The sequence below is a fragment of the Dioscorea cayenensis genome, chromosome 20, assembly GCF_009730915.1.
Source record: "Dioscorea cayenensis subsp. rotundata cultivar TDr96_F1 chromosome 20, TDr96_F1_v2_PseudoChromosome.rev07_lg8_w22 25.fasta, whole genome shotgun sequence".
In the NCBI taxonomy this organism is placed as follows: Eukaryota; Viridiplantae; Streptophyta; class Magnoliopsida; order Dioscoreales; family Dioscoreaceae; genus Dioscorea; species Dioscorea cayenensis.
Genome location: NC_052490.1, coordinates 5,371,456 through 5,384,730, shown reverse-complemented (window position 1 = coordinate 5,384,730; position 13,275 = coordinate 5,371,456). Strand labels below are relative to the sequence as shown.

The 13,275-nt window shown below is 34.3% G+C and overlaps 1 long non-coding RNA gene across 27 annotated transcripts; it reads right to left on the bottom strand.

Annotated features, from left to right (window-relative positions):
* Positions 1 to 223: 223 nt before the first annotated feature.
* Positions 224 to 12,257, bottom strand: LOC120251123. 27 transcript variants are annotated; one of them, XR_005533373.1, is made up of 10 exons: positions 12,155 to 12,248; positions 11,201 to 11,598; positions 9,110 to 9,166; positions 8,810 to 9,038; positions 8,085 to 8,157; positions 7,575 to 7,786; positions 7,391 to 7,483; positions 7,207 to 7,271; positions 6,543 to 7,094; positions 224 to 524 (listed from the first exon to the last, which is right to left on the bottom strand). It is a non-coding gene; the product is annotated as an uncharacterized LOC120251123 (long non-coding RNA). The 27 variants fall into 27 exon arrangements; XR_005533359.1 differs by lacking the exon at positions 224 to 524 and adding an exon at positions 8,247 to 8,307 and having other exon boundaries at positions 5,811 to 7,094; positions 8,785 to 9,038; XR_005533361.1 differs by lacking the exon at positions 224 to 524 and adding an exon at positions 8,247 to 8,307 and having other exon boundaries at positions 5,811 to 7,094; positions 8,085 to 8,153; positions 8,785 to 9,038.
* Positions 12,258 to 13,275: the final 1,018 nt, after the last annotated feature.

Genomic DNA, 13,275 nt, shown 5'->3' with positions numbered 1-13,275 from the left:
ACCAATCATTCGCAAAGTGAACATAATAATAAAGAAATTAAAACATTCAGGGGATAAATATATTTTACTAGTTTAATCCTAACACTGAAATCATTCCATCACCAGATCAATATACTAGAAAAAGCACTCGTCTGCAACCTACTTGAACTACATAATCGACATAGCAAACCATCACAAAAAGAAATATGTCAAATACATCAACAAATAGAACAAATATCTCGATTCATACAAATGTGCACAGTAGTATGGGACTCCCTTCCCATTTAAGATCAGGCAACGCCCTACAATGAAGCAAAGGCGATTATACAAATCATAGACATCAACCTAATTAGAACACAACCAGTGATTCTGGACTTCCTAAATAAAATTCGTCTATCTAGTCAAACTCTTGATAAAACAAAAAAAATGAACCCAAAAAAAAATATAAAAAATATAAAAATCACTTCGAAACCCATCTAGATCAGCTATGATTTCCCGCCATAAACCATGGACGCACTGAGGACTACTCCAACCATGAATGAACCCTACAAATAATAATAACATAAATACATCTTGAGAGAAAGCTAAATGAAAGCAAAGAAGAATTAAAAACAATCAGCAAGAGGCATATCCAATATATCAAACAGTAATCTGAATAATTTCACCTATGAAGTGATTCAACAACCACCTTTTAAAAAGATCAAGTCCTCAATAAGATCTTCCGGACACCAAAAGCGTACACCAAAATTACAAAAGTCACTAGAATCCAAGCTACCAAATCAAGATTGTCATAGGCGTTAAGGCGCATCTAAGCACAAGGAGGTCCTGGGGCCTAGGCGCAAAGCGCAGGCTCGCACCCGATTAACACTATGCGCACCAGTCACTACTAAAGAAAATTGAAAAATTAGAAATATTTATACTAAAGATTAATTTGTATTAAAGTTATAACATATTCTAAGAATTAATATCATAGAAGACAACCAGACATTAGAAAAAAACACATACATAATAACATGCAAAATAATCTTCAAATGTATAATACAAAATGTGATAATATAATATAATGCATGTATATAGTCCAAATCCTAACTTGTATAATAAAATTTGGATTTTAGTGACTATCATCAAAATCATCAAGTCCATCATCCAATATCATAAATTTCCTCTTCAAATTTATCATTCTCTTCATCTAAATAGTGGATCGGCCCGATGAGGAGAGATGAAATCTTAATTCTACTTGTTGGTTGTGTGTTGGTCACCCTAATTTTAAACGTCTCTAATTATATGTGGGTATCTTTTATTTTTAATCATGAAAGATGTGTGGATAAGATTAAAAGTTAAATTAAATATTTAAAAAATAACCAAATAAATTTGTTTATGTTATGAAGGCGCGCTTAGGCCCCCGCCTTGAGCCTTGCGCCTAGGCTCAAAGACCCGCGCCTTTGTAACAGTGCCCGCCTAACACCTATAAAGGCGCAAGGAAAAGCCCAAAGCGCGCCACAGACAACTATATGTACCAAATGTACCCCACCTAAAGACAATTAATTAGTCAAGCACACTAGATCAAAAATCTGTATTGGTCAAACAAAATAAGAGAAATACTATCAAAGTAAACATCCTTCAATAGTTACTACCCATGTATTCCTCCTTGTTAAATGGCAATAATCACAGTCATCTAAACAATCCTCAAGCTACAGGCATTTTTCATAACCCTAATATATAATAAACATCAATAATGATGGTTTACCTGTGTCCAATTACCCAAATTATCAACACACTTGACAGATCACTTGTCAACTATCATCATTACCTAGTAAATCAGAATACAAAACAAAAGAATTTCAAATTCAACAGACTAAAATTTAAAAAAAAAAAAATCTAGTTTCATAAAGGTGCTGAGCAGAGTAACAGGAATTCCTTCCATGTAAAATCATCCCTAATACAGCACCCTGCTACATAAAGGAGCCTCCATAAACAATTTTAATATAAAAATACTAGCATAATAGACCAAAACACAAAAACAGATTGTGGTGAATAGTGAAATGACCCCATCGAGCATAATGAGTACCCAGCACTGTAATTTTAAATTTTCTATGATCTAACCAACTCACAACCTAGCAGAAACACAATTGCCACCACTCAATCTATCATGAAAAACCAAATCACCACAACCCTAGAATCCAAGCTGTACTGTGTATAAGTTTCCTATACCCTATTATTCACTTGAGCACATTGATCAAAGAGTACTTATCAAGGTAAAAACTATCAAACTACACCCATCCAGAAGCAAAACATTATAAACTAAATAAATAAAGGAAAGTACTAACAATAGGGCTCATCTCCAAACTCATGCAAGCGCCAGAAATTGGCCACCTTTGATTTCTAATTTCTTCAGCCGCACAACTTTACCGCCAGATAACCTTGAGAAGGTAATCTGATTAAGACATAATTCTAACAAACTGATCCATCGTAAAACACACGAACTACCTAGATTATACAAAATATAACCAGCAAACAATCAAGCAATGCAGTAAAACAAAGCCATGCCCAAACTTAATACAAAGATTTTAAATCATTTGTTTCTGCAACCAAAAGCTCATTAAGCGTTACTAAGACACAGATACGGGTATCGAGTCTCCAAAAATCAGAGACATTTGAATTTAATGAAAAACCAAACCAGTATGTAAATATGTACTCATGAGTTACATGGTTTTTTAAATGATGAAAAATATTTAAATAAAACAAGCAAAATAAAAACAAATTGCTTTTAGAAAAATACAACTTCGATTTAAATCATATCAAAATTTAAATTTAAATAATAGTAAATAGAATTTTTAACATCATGATATCACTATTTAAAAAAAATAAATTTATAAAGCTAAATAAAATATATATTAAAAAAATATACAGTCAAAAAAAAATGAACATAATCAAAATATATAAAAAATGTCTCAACAAATATGAAGAGTAAAATGTAAGGAGATAAGTGAAATCAAAACTACCTTTATAAGATCCTGTAGGAAACAAATGATTCAAAAGTGTACACAGCATACCACATCAGATCTTAAGAAAAGATGCATAGATGCATACCGTCTTTAAAGAAAAGATAAATATTCCTGTATGGTGCCCCATCCAGATAGCACTGATCATCGAAGATTGATGTATCAATGGATGCATCAAAATTCTTGGATCAATATCAAAATGATGTTGGGAAGGAATTCTCTAGCTGGATTAAAACATTTATGTGAGTAATAGACTAGGAGTAAACTCTTAAATCAAGTCCAATCCCAAGCATCATCAAGGAATAAGTTCCGCACACTGATGGCATTAATGTCTAAGTCCATATTAATATAAGTTGGTTGATAAACAAATGGGTCTCAAAGCCCCAATGTGCAAAAAGAGAAAATGTGTTACAAAAATAAATACCATTAATGCAGATGTGAGTTTAAGAAGCGCTGATGCATTGTTCAGGGATGAAAGGTCGAAGAGCAATCAGCAAAATTCCTAGTCCTCTAAGAGCATCATATGTTAAAAGCATAATCTTGACCTAGAACAGGTAGGTTGATCATATTAACTAACTGAAAAATGTTTTAAGAAATCAAAGAAGCGTCAACAAACTACAAGTTTAATAAAGAAAACCTCCATCAATACAGAGCGGCTTCACAAAATTAGACTAACCCACATATTAAATACCACTACAATTACGACCTTCAAAAAAAACCCTAAGCAAAAGGGGAAACAGGATAATAGATAATGTCAAGAGTCAAGAGAATGAAAAATAAAATCCATGTAACAAAACATTAAACCCCTTTAAATAGATAGGTTCACCAAAATTGTCAAACCACCAACTTCAGAAAGAAAGACAAACCCAATCACAAAAATCCTTTGATAAATTAAATTAGGTCAAAGAAGCCAAAAATTAAAAAGTAATGACAGACCAAATCTTGAGATACAAATTCATTACCTATCTTAGCAACAAAAAAAACTAACTAGTGAAATGCCAACATATCAGGAGTGAACTATGATGTATACCAAGAGTATCTATAGCACTGTTATACCATTAATCCTCTGCATGTATAAAATACACTTAGTCACATGTAATCAGTCCAAAAGAAGAATACTGTGAACTTCAGCGGGGCAAACTAAATATGGTTAGTAACAGTAATCAGCCTTAAAATTCATAAGCATGAAAATAACTGGTCAGAAAATGATCGGAAATAAACATACCAAAGATGCAACCATCTCACTACCAACCCAACCAGATTACTAAACAAATAGATCAAACATATCTGAACTAAGCAATAAAAGGGAACACTTTTACAATCACAATCCATCAAAAACAAATCTCCTCCACGAACAATAATAGCAGCAAAAGAGACTCATGCCCAGGTGTCGGCAGATCAAGAGGGATTCATCAGATAGCTAAATCAATGACAAGCAAATAAAAATTATACATTGTGAAACAAGGGTAACCATCATCATCGTCAACAATTCTTGTTAGTTGTTTCACAGAATCAGGAAAATAGTTCAAAAGTTCTAAATTAACTAAAACAACCCAGTTAGACAATACTGAGTTCCACAGAGAAAGAAACCCCAAATTCTAAAAGAGCCATCTGTGGAGAACAATGTTTTGTTTAGAGAACCAAAACCTGTTTTTGAAGATAGTGACACAAGCACAAGTTCCACAAACGAACTTCTGACTCAACAGACTACAAAACTCAAGTTAAGAAATTAGCACTGATAAATAGTTAAAACGTCCAAAGCAGCTTGAGGTTAAATTATATTTTAATTAGTGACCTAAAAGGTCCCTGTAGAGATAAGAAATCCAAAACCCTAACAGTGTGCACAAACATGCATCTTCCTCATTGATAACTATAGACAGTTATAAACACTACTTGAGAATTATCAATCTAATAGCATGCTAAGTTTATTTGTAGAATAAACAAAAACCAAGTTCTGTACCTAGTGCAGCATAAGGACCATCATCAACAATCCTTGTTTCTTAGAAACAAGAAAATCAAAGTTCTCATATTAATCAAAACAAGGTTACCTTCTTGAAAAAAATTAAGTACCACAAAACCCAAATGCTAACAGCCCAAGCTCCACAACCCAACATCTGCCTCATTGATAACTACATTGAAAAATAACAATGACAAACAGAAAAACAGCTTACAGTAAAATCCTCTTCATTACTAAGAGCTAGAAAACCCCAAAGGCTCTAACAGAGACCAGTACTAGCTTGAAGAGAGGTCACAGTGTCTACTGAAATGAAAACTCCTATGGAAGATATTAATAAAGATGCAAACTTCCCGAGAAAAGGTCCCAAAGTTATGAAAAATGCAAGCTGTACAAAAACCGATTTAAAAAAAAACAACAAAATATATCAAGCATAGATAAAAAACATGCTGTGGTATTATTTGTCTATTTTTAGTGACATGATATCCCCTTTCAAGAATACCAAGCCTCAAGCATATGATGAATTTCCAATTTTCCATATGCTCTAACCAGTTAATTTATCAAACAAAACCAAATTACCATGCAGACACGTTAGCTATATATCAAATGTAAATCAATCTAGCTCAAATATGATGAAATGCTACAAATATGCACAACAAAAAAGATTAAATTGGAGATTGGGCTCTCAGTTATGGACATCAGCTGAAAGCATCTAGAATCCAGGCTACCCTCCGCATGTTTCCCAAAGCAATGCACCACCTAATAAGTTCTATCAGTTAAGCACACTGAATTAAAAGACCATAATATCAACCACCAAATCCTCCACAAACATGAATAAATATCCAGATCATACACAGAAAAAGCCGTATCAAACATAATCGAATAATCCTCGTCAATAATATTGTTCAGTCTGTTCAAAAATAATAAACCATTGATAACCACAAACCAGGGAGTACAATAATAAATAGGTCTTTAGGAAACAACATAGTGAAATCATGATATTGTATTGACATGGATTCTTTCCTTTCTAAAGACCCCCCTTTCCTTTCTAAAGACCCCTTTCTAAGGATAAGAAAACCCAAACTTATCAACCAACTTTTGCCGCATTGATAAGTGCAACCTGATGCATGAAAATGGCTGCAATACATGGATCAAAACCAGATTGGGAGAAATCATGCTTCATCCGATCCCTTCAAAAGATGCAAGCTGTTGCAGTTTGGAAACAGCAGCAATAAACTGATCAAATGATTACAGAAAAGTCAATGTTTTGTGTTGTCTAGTTATGAATAACATCCCCTTTGAAAGGCACTAGTTTCCACGGTAAGAACCATCAAATTCTGACAGAAGAAGATTTGCACAAAACACCGTATCCTGCCTTAGCTCTCACAATAAATCAAAATAACAAAATGGCTTACACCGAAAGCAATTTTTGTGCGGGTACATGAAATGCCTCTAAGGAAAACCAAGCACCAAGCACACAGAACACCCAAGTGAAAGATACTGATTTCACAGTTAAGAGACTCCAAATTCTGGCCAAAGGCAATTTCTACAATCCATAATTTCAGCCTTACTTGTTGAAATGGATCAAAATAAAAATAACAGCTTACAGAGAAAGCATATTTTTGTGCGGTGACATGAAGCCCCCCTTTTAAAAGCCAAGCACCAGACAATGAATTCCAATATTCCATAGTCTAGCCAATTGACAATTAAGCCTCCAAAGCACAAATACCACAAACATGTTCAAAACTTCAAGAGGCCAATATAGCAAGTAGAAAGCAGAACTAGTTCAATTTTGAAGTGATCCAGAAACCCCTTTCCAAGAAAATCAATCAGACAAATCCAGCAACCATGACAGTCTCTTGAATCCAAGAAACCCCATGTACAATTCCTACCGGTGCAACTCATTCAGAGGCAGAAAATAGATAAAAAAAATTTCCATACGGTTCACCTCAAACCATCTTTTGGAATTTTCAGAGTACCTCCAATTCACTGCACCGCAATAATCTTAAGAGCAACAATTCCTCAAAACATCAAAAGCTTGGTTTAACCATGGAGATTTCAGAAACCCAAAAAGTTTTCCATACTAAAGAATACTGCAGACTTGAGATATAAACCAAAACCACCACCTTGTTCCCACAATTATTCAGTGAGACCTGTGGCTACATAATCAGGATCAAACAAAACACATTAACTTGAAAATGATGACCAACAGCAAAACAACAAAAGACCTTCAGCGAAATTAGTTGGAGGAAAAAACTAGAGAACTTTGACCTTATATGGAGGCATAAAACCAATAGGCACAGAAGGAATTCCCATCCCTTGCTATCAGCACGGTTCTGTAAGTCCCACAGAAAGAAAGAATACAGCGACCAAAAAAGGAAGCTAACTCACTAAATTCGAACTAGAAAGTAAATCATCTAGAAAAGAAAAAGCAAAGATTAGTGAGCATAAATACCGCAATACGCCCAACTATCACTCTCCAATTTCCATCACATAAGAACCACAGAGCTCTCGCAATTACCAAAAGGAAACAGCCAGTTTATACCATCTCCATTAGCAATGAAAAAAACCAAAAAGGATAAACAAGAGGCTATGATATTTAAAAAAATATAAATAAATAAATAAAAATAAAAAACTACCATAAAGCAATAAATCCAAACCAGTTACCCAATCATCAATGCACTTTGCAGCAGTATGGAAACTCTCATTCAATGTAAATCATCCCTGAAGTAACACCATACAAAACAACAGTGAATTTATCAAGATACAGGTTTTGTCTAGTCATAGGAAACCCCTTTTGCAGACACTGACAGACGTCAACTTCAGCTGCATTGCTTTTTTTAGTAGAAACCTGAAGTTCAAAAACATCCCATAAAAGTCAACATACATGAAGCTTGCAATAAAATTATGTTTCTGCTAAAGTATGAAACCCCCTTCAAGAGATCAGAAACCCCACACTCTGACAGAAAACAAACAGTTACTGCTAGATTCTTCCCCTATAAAAAAGATCATTCTAGTAACACTCTGAAGACGAGTTATGATTCCCATTGATTGCCACGTTCCCAAATTGAAACAAACAAATTTATGAACTAAAGCAAATTTTCACCAATAAAGATGTAAGTGTCAATAAAAATGTTTATTATTATTACCTAAAACTAAAACCACTCCTTTACCGGATCAATGCGCTAGACAAATCACTTGCCTGCAACCTACACAACCTACCTACACAACACAGTAAACCAAAGTTACAAAACATAAATATGTTAAATGCACTAACAGACAACAAATATCTCATTTCATATTAAGTTCACCATAGTATGAGACTCCTTCCTACTACTACTTCCACCTTTAGATCATGCACAAAGCAAAACCCTACAAAAGCGAAAGCAATAGTGCAAATCATACACATCAACCAATGATTCTGGACTTCTAAAATAAACCAAGTCTACCCAGCCAAATACTTGATAAATAAAAAATAAAGAAATAAAAATAAAAATGAGCCCTACAAAATTTTCCACCCTAACCATGGAGCATGAAGTTAGTGAAGATAACTCCAATCATAAACAAACAGAACAAAAAAACACATAAATAGCACTATAAGAGAGACTAAATGAAAGAGAACGGGAATTTATACTACATCCTAGAAACAAGAAGTCAATGTTTTCAAATTAATTGAACCAACCCCTCATCAGTAGCTACACTGCCTAAAGTTCAAAAACAACAACAATAAGTAGATCAAAATACAAAAACAACTTTCTGCAACAAAATCTTGTTTCACTTAGTGGTAACTAGAACAATGAAGTTCAAATTACAAACAAAATAGACCAAAATACAAGAGGATGAAATAACCTTGCACATTGACATGAGTCCTTACCAGCAAACTAAGCACCAGACAAAATCAATTTCCAATTTCCCTGATCAAACAAGTTGGCAATTTTATCCCGCAAAACTGAATCACCACACACATTTTCAACCAAGGTATTGAACAGTAATCAGAATTGAGTTCAACAATAAAGTGAGTGAGAAAACCCCTTTCGAAAAGATCAAATCCTCTATTAGATCCTCCACACACCAAATGGAAGTCTTTAGAATCCAGCCTCTACCTAAAGACTTTTAATCAATTAAGCGCACGGGCAAAAAATGACTATTAATCAAACCAAATAAGAGATACTACCAAAGTAGACCTCCTTCAATAGTTAATGCCAATGATCTTCCTCGTCGAATCAAAAACCTACAAGGCATGATCAAAAAACTCGATAAACAAAAATATTCATAGACAAAGTCATTTAAAAGCTCATCAAAGCATCAACCATTTTTCATGAGTAACACTTAACTATACAAAAGCATCAATAATAATAGTATATCATCAATTCTCTATAACTGTCCAATTACCCAAATCATCAATGACAGATCACCTGTCAACTACCTGCATCACCTAGAAAACCAAATCACTAAACAGAATTATTTCATATTCAACAGAACCAAAAAAAACTCTTGTTTCATAAAGGTGCAGAGCAGAGTAACAGTCTTTCCATCTGAAATCATCCCTAAAGCAACACCATGTAACACAAAACCATACTACATAAAATGTTCCAAATTCATCAAAGAACAGTAAGGGAAAGGAAATCAATCAAACAAAACTTTCTAACCAACTACAACCAATGTTTCTTGACTTATAAAATCAAATAATGTTATCCAACAAAAACTCGATAAATAAACAATAATCAAAGGAAGAAAAACATCTAGAATCAACAACACATTCACACCCCAAAGCATAACAACCTTGAAGATGACTCCACCCATTGAACCCTATATGAAAAAAATAAAAATAAAACAAATCACATAAATAACATATTAAGAGAAGTACTTCAAAAATGCAGATGCCTAAATGAACCGAAAAGGGCGCAGCTTAAAAAACAACCAACTTATAAGATACATATCGAGTGTAATCACCATGGTCAACAATTATCAATTCCTTAAGGCAGGAAGATCAAACTTTTTAGATTAATTAAAACAGGCTATTGGAAGGTACTAGGTTCTAGAGAATCGAAGAAACTCCCTTCAAAAGACACCACGATCTAGAGCTAACAAACCCAAGATTTCGATAGAGCACAAGCTCCAAAACCAACTACTGCTTCAGAAACATCTGGATACCTGAAAGTCCAAAATACTAACAATGGATAAATACATCAAAATAGAAAAAGTTTATCGCGATAAAATCAGGTTTTGTTCAGTAATATGAAACCCACTTTAGAAGATACCAAACTCTAGAACTAAGAAAACTTAAATCCCAATAAAACACAAGCTCCAAAAATCAACTTCTGCCTCATGAACAACTTGATACCTGAAGTTCAAAAATACCAATGATAAATACATCAAAATAGAGAACAATTTACTGTAATGAAATCACATTTTGTTTAGTGATATGAAACCTCCTTTGGTTATTCTGCTCTAAAAGGGAGATCTGGAAGAAATAAAAGCACCATGAACCAACTTCAACAACTGCACATTCCAATATACCAACAATATACAGGACAAAATAGAAAAACAGATCACTAAGATAAAATCAATGATTTTGTACTGATATCAAATCCCTTTGGAACAAGAAGAAACTCTCAAAAATTAACCAAAATACGAAAACAACTCGTAGTGAAACCATGCTTTGTTTAATGGTACATAACCCTTTTCCAGTAGTAGCAAACCGCAGATTCTGACAAAGCACAAGATTCATGAACTGATTTCAGCCTCATTCATGGCTATAACACTGAAGTTCCAAAATACCAACAATAAACCAATATAAATCGTACAGGTTAATATATATCTAACATAAATGAGAAGTACAAGTTTGAAATGATGCAAAAACCCTCTTCCAAAAAAATCAATTCCTGATCAAAGCCTCCAAACACCAAACTCTATTTTATCAATGCCACCCCATCTAAGTTCCCTACATCAGGGTAACACCCAATAAGCACCATCAGTTAAGCACAACCGCAAAAAGATGCCCATCAGAAGCTAATGCTCTAGACTACCTCATTGAGGAGACATAATCACAAAAAATCTGTGAAAAAATTACTCAGTCTCATCACCCACTTGTCCAAGCACCAATCATTGATCTCCCCACAAAGCCGAGAAACTCAATGGACCGATTAACGACCAAATTCAATTAACACCATGATATCAGCGAGCAAATCCTTCATAAGCGCAAATCACCTAGATCATACACAGATTAAAATCAACGCTCAATTATATACAGCAGCTAAACAACCTGAATCCAAACATCAGAGCTCAGCTTTCTAATCCGCAACAGAAGAAAAATCAATCCAACCTACAGCTTTTAAACACTCCAATCACCGATTTTGCATCAGAAGATCCATCACAAAAAGAAACAACGAAACCGGTTATTAACAGCAAATCCTTCAGAAACAGAAACAACCACATAGATCATACAAAACGAAACCAATTATTAACGGCTCCAACTTCATACTCTCCCACACCAATATCAATGAAACATGGGCAAAGCCAAAAGCACAGAATCATGCAACTTATAAGCAGCATCAGAGATCAATCCAAACTCATAGAAACATCAACCACTCAAGCTTCTCTAATCAATCAAACCGCATAATAGAAATGCGAAGTCACCCAACATTCGGCCATACTTCAAACCTGGAAAAGAAAGAAAACCTCAGAAGATCACAAACGAAAGATCAATCCAACATATATATCCCCAATCACATTAATAAACAAAGAAGGAAAATACTGTTAACCCAATCACAAAACCAGTCGCAGCATAAGCTTTCCATATCTCCAACTTCATCGATCCAGAAATCCCAAATCCGATCGCCAAATTGGAAGCCTCCGATCACCAAATCGGAAGAACAACCGGCAATCAGGTATCAAAACTCAAATACAAAGATCACTAAACTCGATCGCCCAATCCAAACAACAGCCATGCACTAAATTAGTAAATTCAATAGCCAATCAAACAAGACCTGAATTTGATAACCAAAACCTGAAATAACATTCATCCAAAGAAGACCAAACCAAGGGGACGAAGACCATGGAAGAGAACCACCAACACACACCATATCCAAAAAAACATTCATGCACTAAACTAAATTCGATACCCAATCGAAGACCTGAATTTGATCACCAAAATTTGAAATAACATTCATAGAAGAAGATCAAACCATGGAGAAGAAAACCATCAAAGAGAACTCACCAACATCCACGCATGGCTCCGCCCCGCTTCCCCGGTATCATCCCATCAAAGCTTTGGAAGCGCCTTGGGCGGAGCGAAGCAAAAGGAAACCAAGACCTTGCTTTTATAGAGGTTATGGTGGTAAACAAACGGTGGAGATTAAGCAGTGGGATTGAACGGTCAGATTGATAGTTGGTATTTTATTATTGTTATTTTAGTCGGCGGATTTGGGATTTGGAGATGCGTGGAAGCAAAGACTTGCGATACCCGACCCAGCGTGAACCACACGCCTTCTTTGAACGGGTCCCGAAGAATTTTTTTTTTTTTACACGTGCCCTGTAACTGGCTTAGTTTGGGAGTACTTTTCTCATACATCCCTTCACTACAAAAGAAAACAATTGCATGACAGATAATTTCTAACGAAATTTTTTCGTAGGTGAATATCACCAAAGGATTTTATAATATAATTCGAACGGAAAAGGATTTAGCACCTATTAAGACATTAATAACAGAATATTATATTATCACTAACAGAATATTTCATCGCTAATATATTCTGTTTGTAAATATTATTAATTTTTTAATCAAGCTTTAAAATCTTTTTTTTATTATATTTGTAATAGAATCTTGAATTAACACCAACGAAATTTTTGACTATCAAATATAGTATTATCACCTACGGAATTTTTGGATTATCAGTAACGGAATTTGGTAATATTACCAATGAAATTTCGTATTTTTTCCAACGGAATTGATAACTTTTACCAACGAAATTATTTACTATCACCGACGGAATTCTTGTATTATCACCAACAAAATTTGTTATTAACACCCACGGAATCTACTATTATCACCAATGATTTAAAAACAGGACCAGACCGGCCGGTTTAATCGGTTCAACCGGGAACCGATCGGTAAACCGATCCGATTAGTCATATGAAAGACTAAAGAACCGGACCGGTCCATTCAACCGGTTCAGCCGGTGAACCCGTGAACCGGTTGGACCGGACCGGCTAATTTATTAATTTAAATTATTTAATTGGTTTATTTATTTTATAATTAAAAACTTAAATAAAGTTAATAATTTTATTGTTGTTGTTGTAGTAGTAGTAGTAGAGTGTATACTTGTATTTTATTTTATT